The sequence below is a fragment of the Hipposideros armiger genome, unplaced genomic scaffold (assembly GCF_001890085.2).
Source record: "Hipposideros armiger isolate ML-2016 unplaced genomic scaffold, ASM189008v1 scaffold_324, whole genome shotgun sequence".
Taxonomy (NCBI): Eukaryota; Metazoa; Chordata; class Mammalia; order Chiroptera; family Hipposideridae; genus Hipposideros; species Hipposideros armiger.
In genome coordinates, this window is record NW_017731674.1 from 249191 (window position 1) to 264052 (window position 14862).

Genomic DNA, 14862 nt, shown 5'->3' on the forward strand with positions numbered 1-14862 from the left:
TAAGGTGAGACGCTCTGTGGAAGTTTATCCCGCAGTCTGGCCGCCCCAGGGGCAGGCAGACGGAGCATCTCCGGTGGAGCTGTGTACCTGATACGAGCCTTTTCATGTTAAAATCGAGCGCTAGCCGGGGAAGGGGAAGGCGTCAACGTTTTTTAAGACTCTGGCTGTCGGAGGAAAAACGTTTTTCGACACAACACGTGATCGTGTCCTCAGCGCGCGCGTCCTCAGGCTTGGCCACAAGGCGCACTGTGGCCAATTAGCATCTCTGTTTCCTTCGTGTCTCACAAGCCCGGTTTGCCTGGGGCTCCGTGCCCACTTCGAGATGCCAAACCCACGCTGGGCACAGTTTTCAGAGGATTGTCACAGACGGCAAAGGCTCTGTCGGGAACGTGGTGTCAGGGCTGGAAAAGACGAGAGGGCAGTTTGTTAGCCCTTCCCTTGAACCCCCACCTGCAAGAAGGGACACCCCCACCCTGGGAAGGAAAGGGAGAAGGTGAAGGGCAACATTCAGGACTTGGTCCCCGCAGGTCGGGGACCGACAGGACGGTCCTGGAGCATCAGGGCCGTGTGAGGTACTGACCACGTTCTACTTCCTGTGTTGGGGTGTTTATAACATAAACAAAACAAAGCCCCAAGTGAGCCCTGGCCAGACCAGTAACGACAGGGTATCTTGAGCCAAACGTCACAGTACATGCACATCTGTGCACTTGTGGTCCAAATAGGGGGGTAAAGCGGGAAGGAATACAGTGAGGGTCCTAAGGTCACACCCCCAGCTCTAAGAGGCCGACCCCAGGTTCAGGGCTTGGCCTCCAGCTCTAAACCTACGTCAGTCCTGCTGACTTCTCTGTACCTTCAGCTCTTGAGATGCTTTGCAACGCACACTCTGCTGAAAACTAGTTAAAAAGTAAATAAAAATAACCGAAGGGATTGTGGGGTCCAGCTGTGGATGGGAAGTGACGTGGAACTCCAGACAGCATCCTTTAGATGAGCAGGTCCATGTCACACAGTGGGCCCGCCTCTCCTGAGCACCCTCGCCTCACTGCAAGGCTGAGTCCACCTCTGAGAAAGCCAGTACTCCAGGGCTTACTCTCTACCGAGAGGATCCAAGACTCCAGAGAGCAAATTAATAGCCCTCCAGGCTGGGACACCAGACAGGACTTTCCTGGTTTTCTTTCTTCTAGGTCAGGATTTAGCCATCTACCTTCCAGGGCCAAATTTGTTTTGCTGCTTGTTTTGTAAATAAAGTTTTGTGGCAGTGGCTTCAACTGGGATGATCTGACTTCCTAAGGACCATTTGACAATGTCTGGAGACACTCGTGGTTGTCACCAGTGGGGGCGGGGATGCTACTGGCATTTAGTGGGTCACATTCAGACATGCCACTAAACACTGCAGTGTCCGTGACAGAGTTACTGGGCCACAATGTCAAGGGTATGGGAGATGAGAACCCCTGGTGTTACAGGACCCCGGCCACGTCCATAGGCTCTGTGCCCCTTCTGGCTCTCCCACGGCAGAGCTGAGTAGTGGAGACAGAAATCATAGCCCCCCGCCCACGCCTAAAATGCTCACTGCCTGACCCTGCATAGAAAGCTTGCCAATCTGATTCTAGATCATCAGTTAGGAACAGTGAGCAAACAAGAAAATCTCTGTTCTTTCTAAAACGGCAATGTTTTGTCTGCAATCTGTGCAGTCTCCCTTAGAAAGCCTCCTTGTTTTGACCTTCTGTGGCTGTTTTTAAAGAAAATTGGCCTTATTTTCTGTGCTCTTTTTCTGTGTCCTTCTGATTAGCATCCCACCATCTCTATCTGTCGTGTCCCGACGTACGCACCAGGCACTGAGCTCAGCCCTCCATACACTTCCTACTCTTTAGGGCTCCTGGGCCAGTGGGGAAGACAGACATTCAACCATCACCCTAGGTAATGATGAACTTCAGTGAGAGCTTGAAGGTGCCAGGCGGGTTCTGCGACAGCTGACTGGGGCTCGGGACAGGCTCCGTGAGGGAGTGACTTGGAGCATGAGTGAACTAGACCTAGATGATGTGTGTGTGGTGATCCCAGGTGGGCGGAGGGTGGTGGTGGTGAGTTAGCGAAGGTGAGAGGGAGACGGGAACATGGGGCCGGGGGGATGAGGCTCAAAGGACTGGGGGAGTGTCTAGGTGATGCGGAGTGGGAAGTGTGTGGGGACCAAGCAAATCTCAGATGTGGACCAGGTTGTTATGTCTTTCGTCTTTATCCCAAGACCTCAGAGAGTGAAAAGAAGCACCGGAGGCCATGGGAGGTGGACTTGATCAGATTTGCATTTCAAAGTCATAAATTGTCAGACTCTAAAACTGAAAAAAAAAAAAGTTGAAGTTATTTGAAACCCAGTTATTTTCAAAACAACTAGCTGATTGATTAACTTTAAAAAATCTAATTAAACCATTGTGGCTTTTTTGTTGTTGTTCCCAACATAGTGAAGGGAGTGAATTCAAATACACTCATTTTCCTTTTTAGAGAATAGGTTTGTATGTGTGTGTGGACGCAGCTGGAGTTTATCCTGTGGTGATTTCTAAGGTCATATTTCTTTTGAAGATCAGTTGAATATTTATGTGTGTGTGTGTTTTGATGTTGTGAAAATTCCCAGTTCTCACTGTGCCTTCTAAGTTTTCTAGGACGTTGAAAATATACTCACCAGAGAGTCGGTGGAATCAATAGCTTATTGTGCAAACTCTCTGTGGTGTAGACCATCTAGTTTTCCTGCGCAAAATGTGTTTTTTAACCAAGTTTTTGTTTCCTTTTTGACTCATGTCATAGCTGATCTAACCCAGCCTACTAAATTGTATCACTGTCCATAATCTATTCATGATTTATTGGTAGAACCTTTGGAAATTTTGGCTACAAAACCTTTATGGGACACAAATCAACCCAATGGTCTATTGTGTGGGTTGAGGGGGGGTGAAGGGCTGGAGTACATGATAGGATTGGTTTGGGGCTCATGTTTCTTTGACTCATTGGCCATTGTTCTTTGAGAAACAAGTATTTTGATTCTATAGCAAGGCTTGTCAAACTACCACATGCATCTGGCCACCTGTTCTGTCCATGAAGTTTTATGGGACCACGGCCGTACTCGTGTTCACATATCATCTGACTGCTTTCATGGTACCATGAGCAAGTTGCCACGGAGACCGTGTGGCTGCCAAGCCTGATTATTTACTTTCTGACCCTTTGCGGAAAGGGCTTGCTGACTCCTGCTGTAGAAAGTAGGTGAAGCTCTTTCTGTGTTCCTCTTACGTAAGAACGTTTAGTGGGAACACATACCTTTAGTCTATTTGTGGCCACCCCAAAAGCCTCGCATTTCCCCACCTGTCAGGTAAGACCCTGTGAAGTGCTGATCTGGTTGTCAGCACTTACAACATGGGTGACACTTCTGTAAACATTTTACATATGCTGTCTCGTGGGAGTCTCACTGCAGCCCTGTGGAGTTCATATTGTTATCCTCCTTTTGCAAATGAGTACGTTTAGACAGACTGCAGAAGTTCAATAATTTGTCCAAGTTCATAGAATTTGTAAGTGGCAGGAATGAGAATGTGATTCAATTTCTCTCTCTTTCCTGGGCTACTGACTAGTTTATTGCAGCGAACGCCCTGCCTACTTTCTATCGGAACCAATGGGCAAAGAAAAATCAGTGTTGGGTCCAAAAATATAATAGACTCTCACTCCTGTAAAGGGCCTGAGGTTGTCAGCTCTCAGGACCAAGTCCCTCGAGCATTCAGACTTATTCTTCTTTGAGAGAACCAAGCTGACTCTGTGCTTGGAATGGGCGCTCTGAGGCCCACACAGGAGCCATTGATGAGGGTCATCAGACATGCTTCCTGGGGTGTGTTTCTGAGAGATTTAATGTTACCTTGAAGCATGCCAGGTAAAGACGGCAGAACAGACACGTCTCTTGACCACTGTGGGGTTCCAATGTCTGCCATATTCAAAGCTCTCCTTGAAGACCAGAACATCTGACGGCATCAGAGAATTATTAAAGACATACCTCTTCCTGGCCCCATCATTTGACTATTTGCATTTTACAAGCAACAGGAATCCCCTGATCAGAATGCTGCTGCCAGTATTGTGGAGTGCCTGCCTGGCTGTCCCCACCCTGAGGTGCTGGGAGCTTTGGGAGGACACATCACAGCTTGGCCTGCAGCAAGTTGAAACCCTGATCTGTAGGTGAAGCCCACGGGTTGCCATGGAAGTCACTGGGTGGCCCTTTCAGAACCACATTCACATGCCCCCAGATGCATGAGCCAGTTTGTGAAAAAAAGTCACATCACCTCTCTGTTCTTTGAGTGTAACAGGTTATTTTCAGAAGAGCCAAGTATTTGCTGTAATTCAAATTTCTTTTCCCTCGAAACAATTTGTTTGAAAAAATAATATATTTTTTAATGACTCTTCAAAATGGAATAAAATAAGACCGTGCTCTGGGGTTTTTCCTTACTCCAAGATAAATCACATATTATATTGAATCTTTTCTGAACACAAGGCTCCTTCAGACAGGTCACTAGGGCTGAGTCAGTTAAAAAATAGAATGTTTAAAGTTGCCAATGATAAAAACGAACTACCCAGCAGGCTCTGAAGGAACCCTTAAGAGCTATTTAGCTAAATAATATCTGCGCTAACAAGTCCCACAAAACAGATTTCCATGACGATACATGGTCTGCGATGGCCCTGAACACATATCGCACTGTGAGGGTTCTCTCAGCTAATTAATGTAGGGCGAGAGCTTAAGAGAATGAAAGGAACTGATCGAGACTCTTCACTGAGCCCCCTCCTTAAATGGCACCAGGAAGAGCTGTTCGCACAGAGCGTCCGGCCGCCGTCTGACGTTGTTTGGGTCTCTGAGGACAGGAGTTCCTCTAGGTTCTTCTCTCCCTTGCCCTTCCAGCAGCTCTCGCAGCGACACGCTTAGAGAACAGCCCTTTGATGCTCCTGAGGCAGCTGGTGTCCTGATCCTCTCCAGAGGCAGTCATTCATTCTTTCCACAATTCGTGTTCAGCTCCCATGGTGTACCAGCCACTGGACATTGGTGTTCGCAGCCATGGCCGCCTGCACGCCTGTGCCGTGTCTGCCTCGGTCGTGCTGGACAGGAAGCTGGCTGGACTGCTCCATTTGGCGAAACTCTCCAAGTTCACGGCAATGAACCTCGGAAGCCTTCTAACATTCCATGAGCACTTTATTCCAACCCCACAGGGGCCTTTTGCTGCTATAGGTAGGCAGCACCCAAACTTCCTAGCTCCCCCACAAATTCAGATCAGGAAGTTGCACTAAATGGATTCCGTGGCCATGCATGTGACGTGTCCCCATCCATCCCTCCAAACCAGAGCTGCCCTGGCAGGGAGTCTGGCCTGGTATGCTGTCATACCAGTTCCTCCTCTTTCTAGAGCAGACCCACCCCACCCCCCACCTCCCGCCCAAGTAGTAATTATGAGGTCACATGTCTTCTTCCTCTGGCTTGTCAGTGGGAATGGATGGTTGGAAGGGCATGGGGTCACTGGGGGTTTGGTCTTTACGTATAAACTCAACATCCGACTTCTCCAGGCATGCGTTTGGCCCTGAAATTGCTCATACTCTAGTAAGATGAACACTCAATAAACAGTTGCAATCTGGTGTGGGAGATCAACAGGAGAGCTAGGTATAAAGCCAACTACTTGCATGAAAAAGGGGGTGACCCTTGCAGCTCACAGACTTGTAGACTCACATGTACACATGTTGGATGTGTGCGAGAACTGTGTGCAAGGGTATTGGGGGATGGTGGCTTTTTAAGGGGCGGGACTCTGGAACATGTTGGAAAGACGCTGTGTGCTCACCTCTGAGACCCACACTTAGTCCTGTAGAAATATTGTGCAAGCCATAGATGTAACATAAGGCAGTAGCTACATTACAAAAGTGAAAAGAAACTGGTGAATCTAATTTTAATAATATATTTTACTTAACCGTTTACATCTCAATTATTATCATTTGAATATGTAATCAATGTAAACATTCGACAAATACAATCCAGCGAAGCTTCCTGCAAACACTTAACCAATACATGTGAATTGCTGGAAGTGTGTCAGGCTGTGGGTAGAGAGAGGCTCGTAAGGCACCAAATGAGTCCGCGTCCCCAACAGGCGTATGGGAGTGACATGGAGCCCACGAGGGAGTTTTTCCCGCTCCTTCAAGTGCCCCCTTCCTCTTGTACTGCGATTTTCATACGTGGGAGATGAACCTGGTGAGCCAAGAGCAGCGTTTGTCTTGATGAAATAAATTCAGATAGTAAAGAATAGTTACCAGGGGCCACTCTGGCCTCACATCCTCCCTGGCAGCCGGACGTTTCTCCAAGTGCAAATCATAACGTGTGAAGTCAGGACGCCAGATATTGATCCCGTGGGTATGCACTGGGTCCACGTCAGTGTTATTCCACGGGACTTTTACTTGAATATACGTATCAGTGTCCTGGGTACAATCTAAAAGGTATTTCATGCTGTGGGCAGGGTCGTGAAGTATGGAAACCCCTGCCTGCTCTGTGTGCACGAGAGGAGCTGCTGTCACCTTCCTGACACTGGCTTGGCAACATGTCTCTTCACGCCTCTCTCAGCACCGACAGGCTGAACTCACCTGCGCCTGTGTCCACAGGGCACCATGAACACGGATCAGTGCAGTGAGGGAAACATTAGATTGCTGTTTGGTGCTGTGTCGATATGTCCCCCAAAGTGTCACTTCTGTTTAATTGTGAATATGGCTTAATTAATTGTGGCTGCGGGGGTTTCTTTTAAATCACCCTCATGCAAACCATTATAATGGCGAATTCTCAATTCTCTGGCAGGGAACAGGAAGCCTATTAGAGCGTCTGCTGGGGTTCAGAATGAGGTCCTCCTCATGTTCTCATTACCTGAATAAACTCCGCAGAGCACTGGGGGACATCTCCAAAGCAACGCCCCCCTTGGGACTCGCCCTTTAGTACTGTCACATAGAAGGTTTCTTCTGTTATGATTCAGGCGTCCGCTGGAACCATCTTGATCCGAGTGTGCTTTGAGGCTTCAGGAATTTACAGCCATAAGCGAAGACCCACTTGTCCTCCACACATTTGGTGGAAACAGGAAAACATGCAGTAAATTAAACCTGATTTGCATGACATCGCGCACGCACGCAGTCCTTCCTGGGAGCTGGGGATGGTCTTTGATTGAATTTTTCTGTTTCTGTCTGTTCGTGCGGTATTCTGGGAACAATCTGGGGGCCCTCTGTTGGCTAATTAACACCTGGAAATTCACACTGCCTGTGTCTTCCTTACGCCGCAGAGGTAATGAGCCTGAATCCTGGTAGGGTTGTATTTTTATTAAAATTTATCTTTTTCTTTTCGTGTCAGACAGATTGTGACATGGTTAACCCTTTGATGCCTTTTATGTTGTCATTATCCTGGGAAATAAAGCAGAAGTTAAAGAATTATCACTGGGTCACTAAGAGGGAGAGATCAGACACCTAGGGAAATTGTGACTGGTAAAATACAGGTTCTGGCGATGTGTGACAAAATAGTTGGAGACTGAAATTCCAGCTCCTTAATCTGTTGGTTGGTCTGTATGATGCCAGATACATGCTCATTAACTCATGAGCAAATATTTCTTGAATTACACATACTGGATGATAAAGGCAGGGTGGTTAAGAGGACAGCTACAGCCACTGCCCCCAAGTCACAGTCTCGAGAGAGAGAACAGCACATAAGTGCAGAGCTGGCTCACACATAGAAACATGCTCAGGGCATTATGGGAAAACAGGAGGGAGAGGTGAGTCCATTCTGAGGGATCTTAGGCTGCTCAGGGCAGGCAAACTGGAGCTAGATGTTAAAGGGTCTAACAGCTGATTGGCTGTGGAGCAGAGAGGGTCACCCCAGAGGGAAGAAATAACATATACAGATGCCCTGTTAGTGGAGAGCAGTTGCCTGTGTGGGCACCGTCCCAGGGGACTTCTGACGGCCCCTTCCATGGTGGGCTGGCTCCTGGGTGAAGGCCAGCCCAGTCTGGTGACCCTGCTCTGTGAGGCCCAAAGGCCATTTGGCTCTGAGTCCTAGTTACTCAAACCTATTCCCCAGCCTGGGCTGCCCTATCGTGACCCATTCCACGGTGGAAACGTACTTTGCTCTCACCCCACCTGTGTCGTGAGGAGGTCGTCACTCTGCACATAGTCATTCCATCCTGAAAACCTCCGGAATCACCTGTCACCATCAGGAAAAGCCTCAACACACAAGTAAAAGAGGAGCTGCACCCCTCCCCACTTTTGTCCAGTCTGACTAGGAGTTAGGGCGGCAGGCCTGCCCACTGACACTGGGGATGGAGGACCCACAAACAACAGAATGTACACAGAGTGATAACAAGCTTTGAGTCTATTGCGTGTTGATGTGCCGGGTCCTGCTGTCCACTGGCCCCAAACTCACATCACTCAGTGGATCTGGCCAATGGATACCTTCTGCTGGGTAAATTAATAATGAATGGGACTCTTCTCCTGGGGTTTAGAGTGAAGGGCCATATGGAGTGGGTGACCCTATTGATTGCACTATTAATTAAGGTAAATCGTCTGCCCTAACGAATAGCTCCCCAAATGTATAATGGCTCAAACACAGCACAGGCTTGTGTTTTGATGTGTTACAGTGTGAGTCAGAGAGCAAGCTGAGGGAGTGGTCCTCATCCGTGCAGTTGTTCAGGGACCCAGGCTGATGGAGGATATGCCATCTTCATATTGTGGCTGCCAGGATTACCTCAGGGGTTGCCTCCCTTCCTGCCAGTCATAGGGGAAAAGAATGTAGCGGACAGGCCCAGGTTTGGAAGTGGAGTGTATCATATCTATTCACATTTTCATTGGCTAGAGTCACATGGCCACATCTAATTGCAAGGGAGTCTGGGAAATGTAGTCCAACTGTGTACCCCAAAAGGGGAAGAAAACATGAATTGTAGATAACAGCTGGCAGTCTTTTTTAGTCCCCATCCACTCCACCTTTTACTATTAGACCTTACCTGGATTTTGTACATGGCCCAGCAATCACCCTGGACAGCAGGACCATGGTTTACTGCCATGGTGCCTACAAGCCACGAGGCCACCTGCTCTATCATTACATTACTTCTGTGAGCCAGGGTGATGTGACAGCTCACGGCTGATGGCCAAGACCATAAAAATAAGGGGAGGAGAAGCTTCCCCTGTGATCTCATGTCTGGAGTTCCACGTTGTTAGAAAAGGATAGAATATGATGCTTTTGTCTGCTTTATTTGCCCATAGTTCTATAAGCCACTGTGACTGAACAGTTCTAAACAAACAAACAAAAATTGAAAACCACTGGGCTAGATTTCCAAACCAATTTCCATGAGCCCTAGAAATAGGTTGTGTCAGAGGAATGACCTTAACAGTTGTGACTGAACAGTCAGCCAGTCATGAGAGATATCCAGAATTCAATTTTAGGAGATAGGTCATATAGGAATAGAAGGCAAGGTTCTGACAGGTCCAATAGTCTTTAGAGCTAAGTGGAAAATGCATTTTTGTGTTTAAAAAAAAAAACACAGAAAAGCAAGATCCGATCAAGCAAGCCAGAGTTGGGAACGTAGTTTTCTGGGGGAGGATGGCATTGCTCACGTAACATATAGCTTGACATGGACTCCACAGGCTGTGAGGCCACCTGCTGGAGGGTTTTGGTAGCACCAGGGTCAATGGACCAAGGTCGGCCATCAGTATTGCTGCAAACATCCAATCACGGTCCCTGTTGAAACCCCAACAACATGTAACCTCAGCTGGCTCAGATCTTATCCCCCAAATTGTGTGGGTAACATAATTGTTTCTTGGTCCAACCGAGTGGCCCGTTGGTTAAGAGCTGGCTTGGGACGCCAGAGGACCCCGGTTCAGATCCCACATATGAGGGCCAGTGACACTGCCCTCCACAGCTAAGATGCTGAACAACAGCTCAACCTGGAGCTGGGCTGCCGTGAGTCGCTGGCTACGGCTATGGCGTGGGCTGCAGCCCCTGTGGCAGTGGGTTGCTATGGGCTACTGTGTGGGGCCAGTAGCCTCCGTGAGCGGCCGTCCAGAAGCCTGCGACCCATCTGCCTCGCCTGGGAAGAGTGCAATGATGGTGCCAACTTGGGCCAGTGAGGCGACGTCCTCCACAACTAGAATGAAGAACAAAAGGACAGCAACTTGTCTGTTCCCTTTCCCAAATTCCCCCGCACTGTTCCCATCCCCCAATTTCCCCAATAAAATCTTTAAAAAAAACAAAACAAAAAAAACCCCCCAAAAAAATTGTTTCTTTACTGTGTAAGCATCTTTCAAAACTCAGAAGATTTAGAATTAAGTATTGAAATGTTGAAAAGACCAGAACCATAGTAGTAACGTCATTTTCTCAGGATTCCGGAAAAATTTGGAATTTTTGTTAACTGGTAATGTTTAGATACTTATAATGACCTATGAGAATGACAGTTGAGCTTTGTAACTTCAATTTAAAATATAGAATTGAGTAATTGACTTAGTCTTATAAATGTAGGTTGAAATCTTACTAATTTTATATACGGTGTTAAAATATTTAAGAGAACTTAAGGTTCACTGTATTTAAGTCTAATTTATTAGATTTATAAGAATTACTTAAGTATGGGGAAAGTTTTTCAGCCAGATAATTGAAGTGTTTAAAGAGGAAATTGAATATATTAGGTTTATAAATGTAGTTTAAAATTTGTAAAGGAGCTTAACCAAGTTTGTAAATGGGATTAAACATTAATAATATCTCCTTCCCCACAAATATGACTGTTAAGATTTGCTGTATTTAAAGATAAAACAATAAGATTTGCAAATTGAACTAATAAGCTTAAAGGATAGTTTTTTAATTAGTCACTTTAATAAAATGAGTATTAATTACTACAATCAAAGAAGATATCTGATTGGAATTTTCTGGCACTCTTAAGGATACACACACACACACACACACACACACACACAATCCTTACCATTCGCAGATTTTATATTCAGGATTCTTTATGAGGTTTTAGTCCACTTGAAAAAAAATTTAGTCAACTAATTCTTTGATGAAATTGAGGAGACTTTTGATTGAATTGACTAGTCCTCAGATTCTTATCCTAAAAGTTTCCTGACACCAAACCTAGTAGACCAGTGGTTCTCAACCTTTCACAAGGGTCGCCTAAGACCATCGGAAAACACATATTTTTGATGGTCTTAGGAACCGAGACACCGCTCCTCTATCCGTCTCTAGGCCCACATGCAGATATGCCCACATACGAGTACCCGGCAACCCCTGTGAAAGGGTCATTCGACCCCCAAAGGGGTCGCGACCCACAGGTTGAGAACTGCTGCAGTAGACTGAGGGCCCATTCATTCTGTACAGTGTTCCTCAAACTTGAGCAAGTTACATAGACCCCTTTTAAAGGAAAAAAGATGCTCAAAAATCCCTATGTTATGTTTATGTTCCCATAAAACTCGATATACACTGTCATGTAGTATGAGTTCTAATACACCTAGAACAACCAGCCCAACAAAACGCAAACTCAAGTACAAATGTAATAAAAATCAAATGAACCACATTCATGTCTGGGGTGAGTCATGTTTGGCTGGAATCAACCACAGTTTGCAACATGACCGTGGTCCTGGCTGCCCAGCTCACGCCCTGACTTCCGCGTGCCCGCGTCCTGACCTTGCATGCCTGTGTCACGACCTTGACCTTGTGTGCCGGCTCTTCCCATCACTTTGTGCCGTTGGACGGCTGTGTGCGGCCTGCTGCGATGCTGTTGGGCCCCGACGCATCATTGACTATTCAGTTCGCCTCTGTTCTTTTCGCATTAGTGGGAATGGCACCTGGCGCCAGGTAACTGCAAACAAGAGCTCTGTTTTAAGGTGGTTTTTGAGGTGATCTGGAATACCTGGACATTAAAGTTTTGGGATTATTATAAAAATGATAACGGAATTTTAGAACTTGTTGCAAAAAACCCATAGAGTTTTCAGGATATCCGGTTTGAAAAAAAACATGGTAATGTGTGAAGAGTTTAAGCTTTGAAGAAAGACAAAGTCAGGGTCAAAGCCGAGCTTTTCCACTGGGTAGGAGGGTGATCTCTCTGTGTCTCTTACCCCCATTTATAAAATAAGGATAATGATACCAATCACACAGAGTTGAAAAGAGACTTAGAGGGAAAATGTATGAAGCTGGGAGCAAGTGGCAAGCATTCAGTACAGGAGAGTTGTTATTTATTTTGTTAGAGACGAACTATACTCAGTATATTTGCCAAAAAAACCTGGAGTGAGTGTGTGTGTGTGTGTGTGTGTGTGTAGGGGGTGTGTAGGTGGAAATTCAGACATAAATGAAAGGTAGCACAGGTCTCCCCCACTTTCTGTCACTTCACTTTTACGAAAGACCTACATTAGTACCTGTTTTCACTAAGCGAAAAACATCCCAAGAGGATTTTCGCTTTTATGGAAAAAGGTGAAAAGCGAACACAGCTTTGAGCATTGGCTGTGCAAGAGGCAATTATAGAGGCAGCGTGCTGGTAAGAGAAGCTACACGGTGCCACGTTACTTCTGCTTTCTATGGGCTGCGCGTTTGCTAATCATTCCTGCTTCTACTGTATGTCAGTGCTATTTTTAGTTGTTTGTGTTATTGCGTCTGATTTGGTGGATTACTTTTTGGGCCTGGGAACGCTCAGAATTTTTCTCTAGAAGTGAATGGTAACTGCTTCTTTACACCATTTGGGCTCACAAAGGAACATTGTAGTTTTGGATTGCGGGGAAACCTGTATAATGCATGACTTTCTATAAATTTTCTGTGGAGCCCCGAGAGCGGGAGGGGTTGGAATTGGGGGAGCTAGTGGGACCTAGGACCTCTACTCTCTCTCCAACTAGAGCAATTTTGTTTTACATACACACTTTACACACAGGGCTTCTGTTTAAGATAATATTTGAATAAATGAATTTTATGGCTAAAAATTAAAAAAACAACAACTTGAAAACCATCCCAGTATTACTGGGATAATGATGATGATAAATAAAAAGTACATATGTACTTTTTGCATCCTGTGTTACTTTCGAATACAATATCCTCTTGGCAGCACTGTGACCCCAAGTTGAAATATCCCTCAGCTTTGAAAGCCCTTGTAAACAGATCTTCCAGGCCTCACCTTAACATAGAATTCCTTCAACATTAGACAAAAGCATCTTCTCACCTTTTTGAAATACTAGCCCAGAGCCATGCACAGCCATCAGCAAAGAATTCACACCTCTCAACTGGGCCTCTTAATGAGTCAGCATCTTTCATTTGATTCCTATTAAAATGAAGAAAGGTGAAACCAGTGTCGGAGAATTTGAGAAAAATAGACTGCCTCTAAAATGTTCACCATAATTTCACGCCGGGGGCCCGAGAAACGCAAACACAGGCATGCCCACTAGCTAACACACCACATCTTATGGTCATGTGTGTGCAGACACACACACACACACACACACACACACACACACACACGGCTTATTATTGTTATGCCAGTCATCTAAGGAATTCATTAATTATGAGCTCGGAAAAAAATACATAATGAGAATGACAGAAAACATTGCCTAAACTTATAAAATTATTCAAGCTACCACCCATTTGGGGTTACAGATCTTTCGTTGTCATCTGAGGCGTATTGCGTTTTTGTCCAAAGTGAAAAACTCATTTGCCCCAGAAAATGTTAAGTGAATCATCTGGTTTTACTGGTCAAAGAGCCCCTTTCATGCTGAAACAACCCAGGGTTGATGGAAATTTGGAAGATTGTTGCCCAGATTCTCAAAGGCGCAGGAGCTTTCTAGGTGACACTCTCCCGGCCACGCTTAGCACAGGGGGACAGTTGTAGAGCCTTGTGCTTGAGGGCTCCTACCTTTACACCCACAGGTGACCTCTGACTCAACCCTGTTTTCCTTCAAGGGAATCATTATTTTCACCAATCTCGAATGGTTGGGTTGATTGAATGAACCATATCATTATTTTAAAGGTCGTTCAAATAAGTGGGAAAAAAAAGCGAATGGTTATAAAAGCTGTGTTTTCTGCCAGAAGCTTGGCGTATGTATATAATAAAATAAGGCCATGACACAGTTATCACAGAATGTCACTCAAATATCCTTTGAAACTAGGAGGGCGTAAATATATAAATTGGCGAGTCAAATAAAGAAGGGTCATTAAACTGAGATTTAAGCAAACAAGGCTTTTGCTTCCGCTGTCCAGTAACTAGCTGGGTTCCACTGAAGAATCACTAACTCGCTTGACTCTTGGTCTTTTCTGTGCTGAACAGAAAGGATTTTAGCCTCATCTGTGGGAAGGACTCATGCGATGGTGTGCGATAGTGCAGTTCAACACACATTTCTGTACCAACTCCTTCTGGTGGGTGGTGGGCTTCCACTTCCTGCTTGTCGATGAAAGAACGTCCAAACCTGTAGGAACGTTTCATAGAGTTTGTTTGAGACAAATTTTTGAGGACATGCCAGGAAGCAAGATCTCAACGGACTGAGAAAATGCCCCAGAGAATGGCGGTTTTGCAGCTTATTTTATACATTAGAATCAAAGGAGGAGACGTAAGGAGGGTTCCATGAACTCCATGAGTGGTAGGTGAAGGGGGAGGGAGAAAGCAAAGTGGGGAAATCTCTGGGACTGGATATAAAGTAAAACGTAGAAACACATGGTGCTTTTATGTTGGCGGGTGCAGGATAGTTAATAATGCTCATTTATGGCACATAGAGATGGTACTCGGGGAACAAGATAACTATGAGGGGTTCTGTGGTCTCATGTTCTCATGGTGGGTGTGTCCTGAGGGGTCTGGAAAAGGAGGTCACTCTGACATTTCAAAGGCACGTTATTCTAGA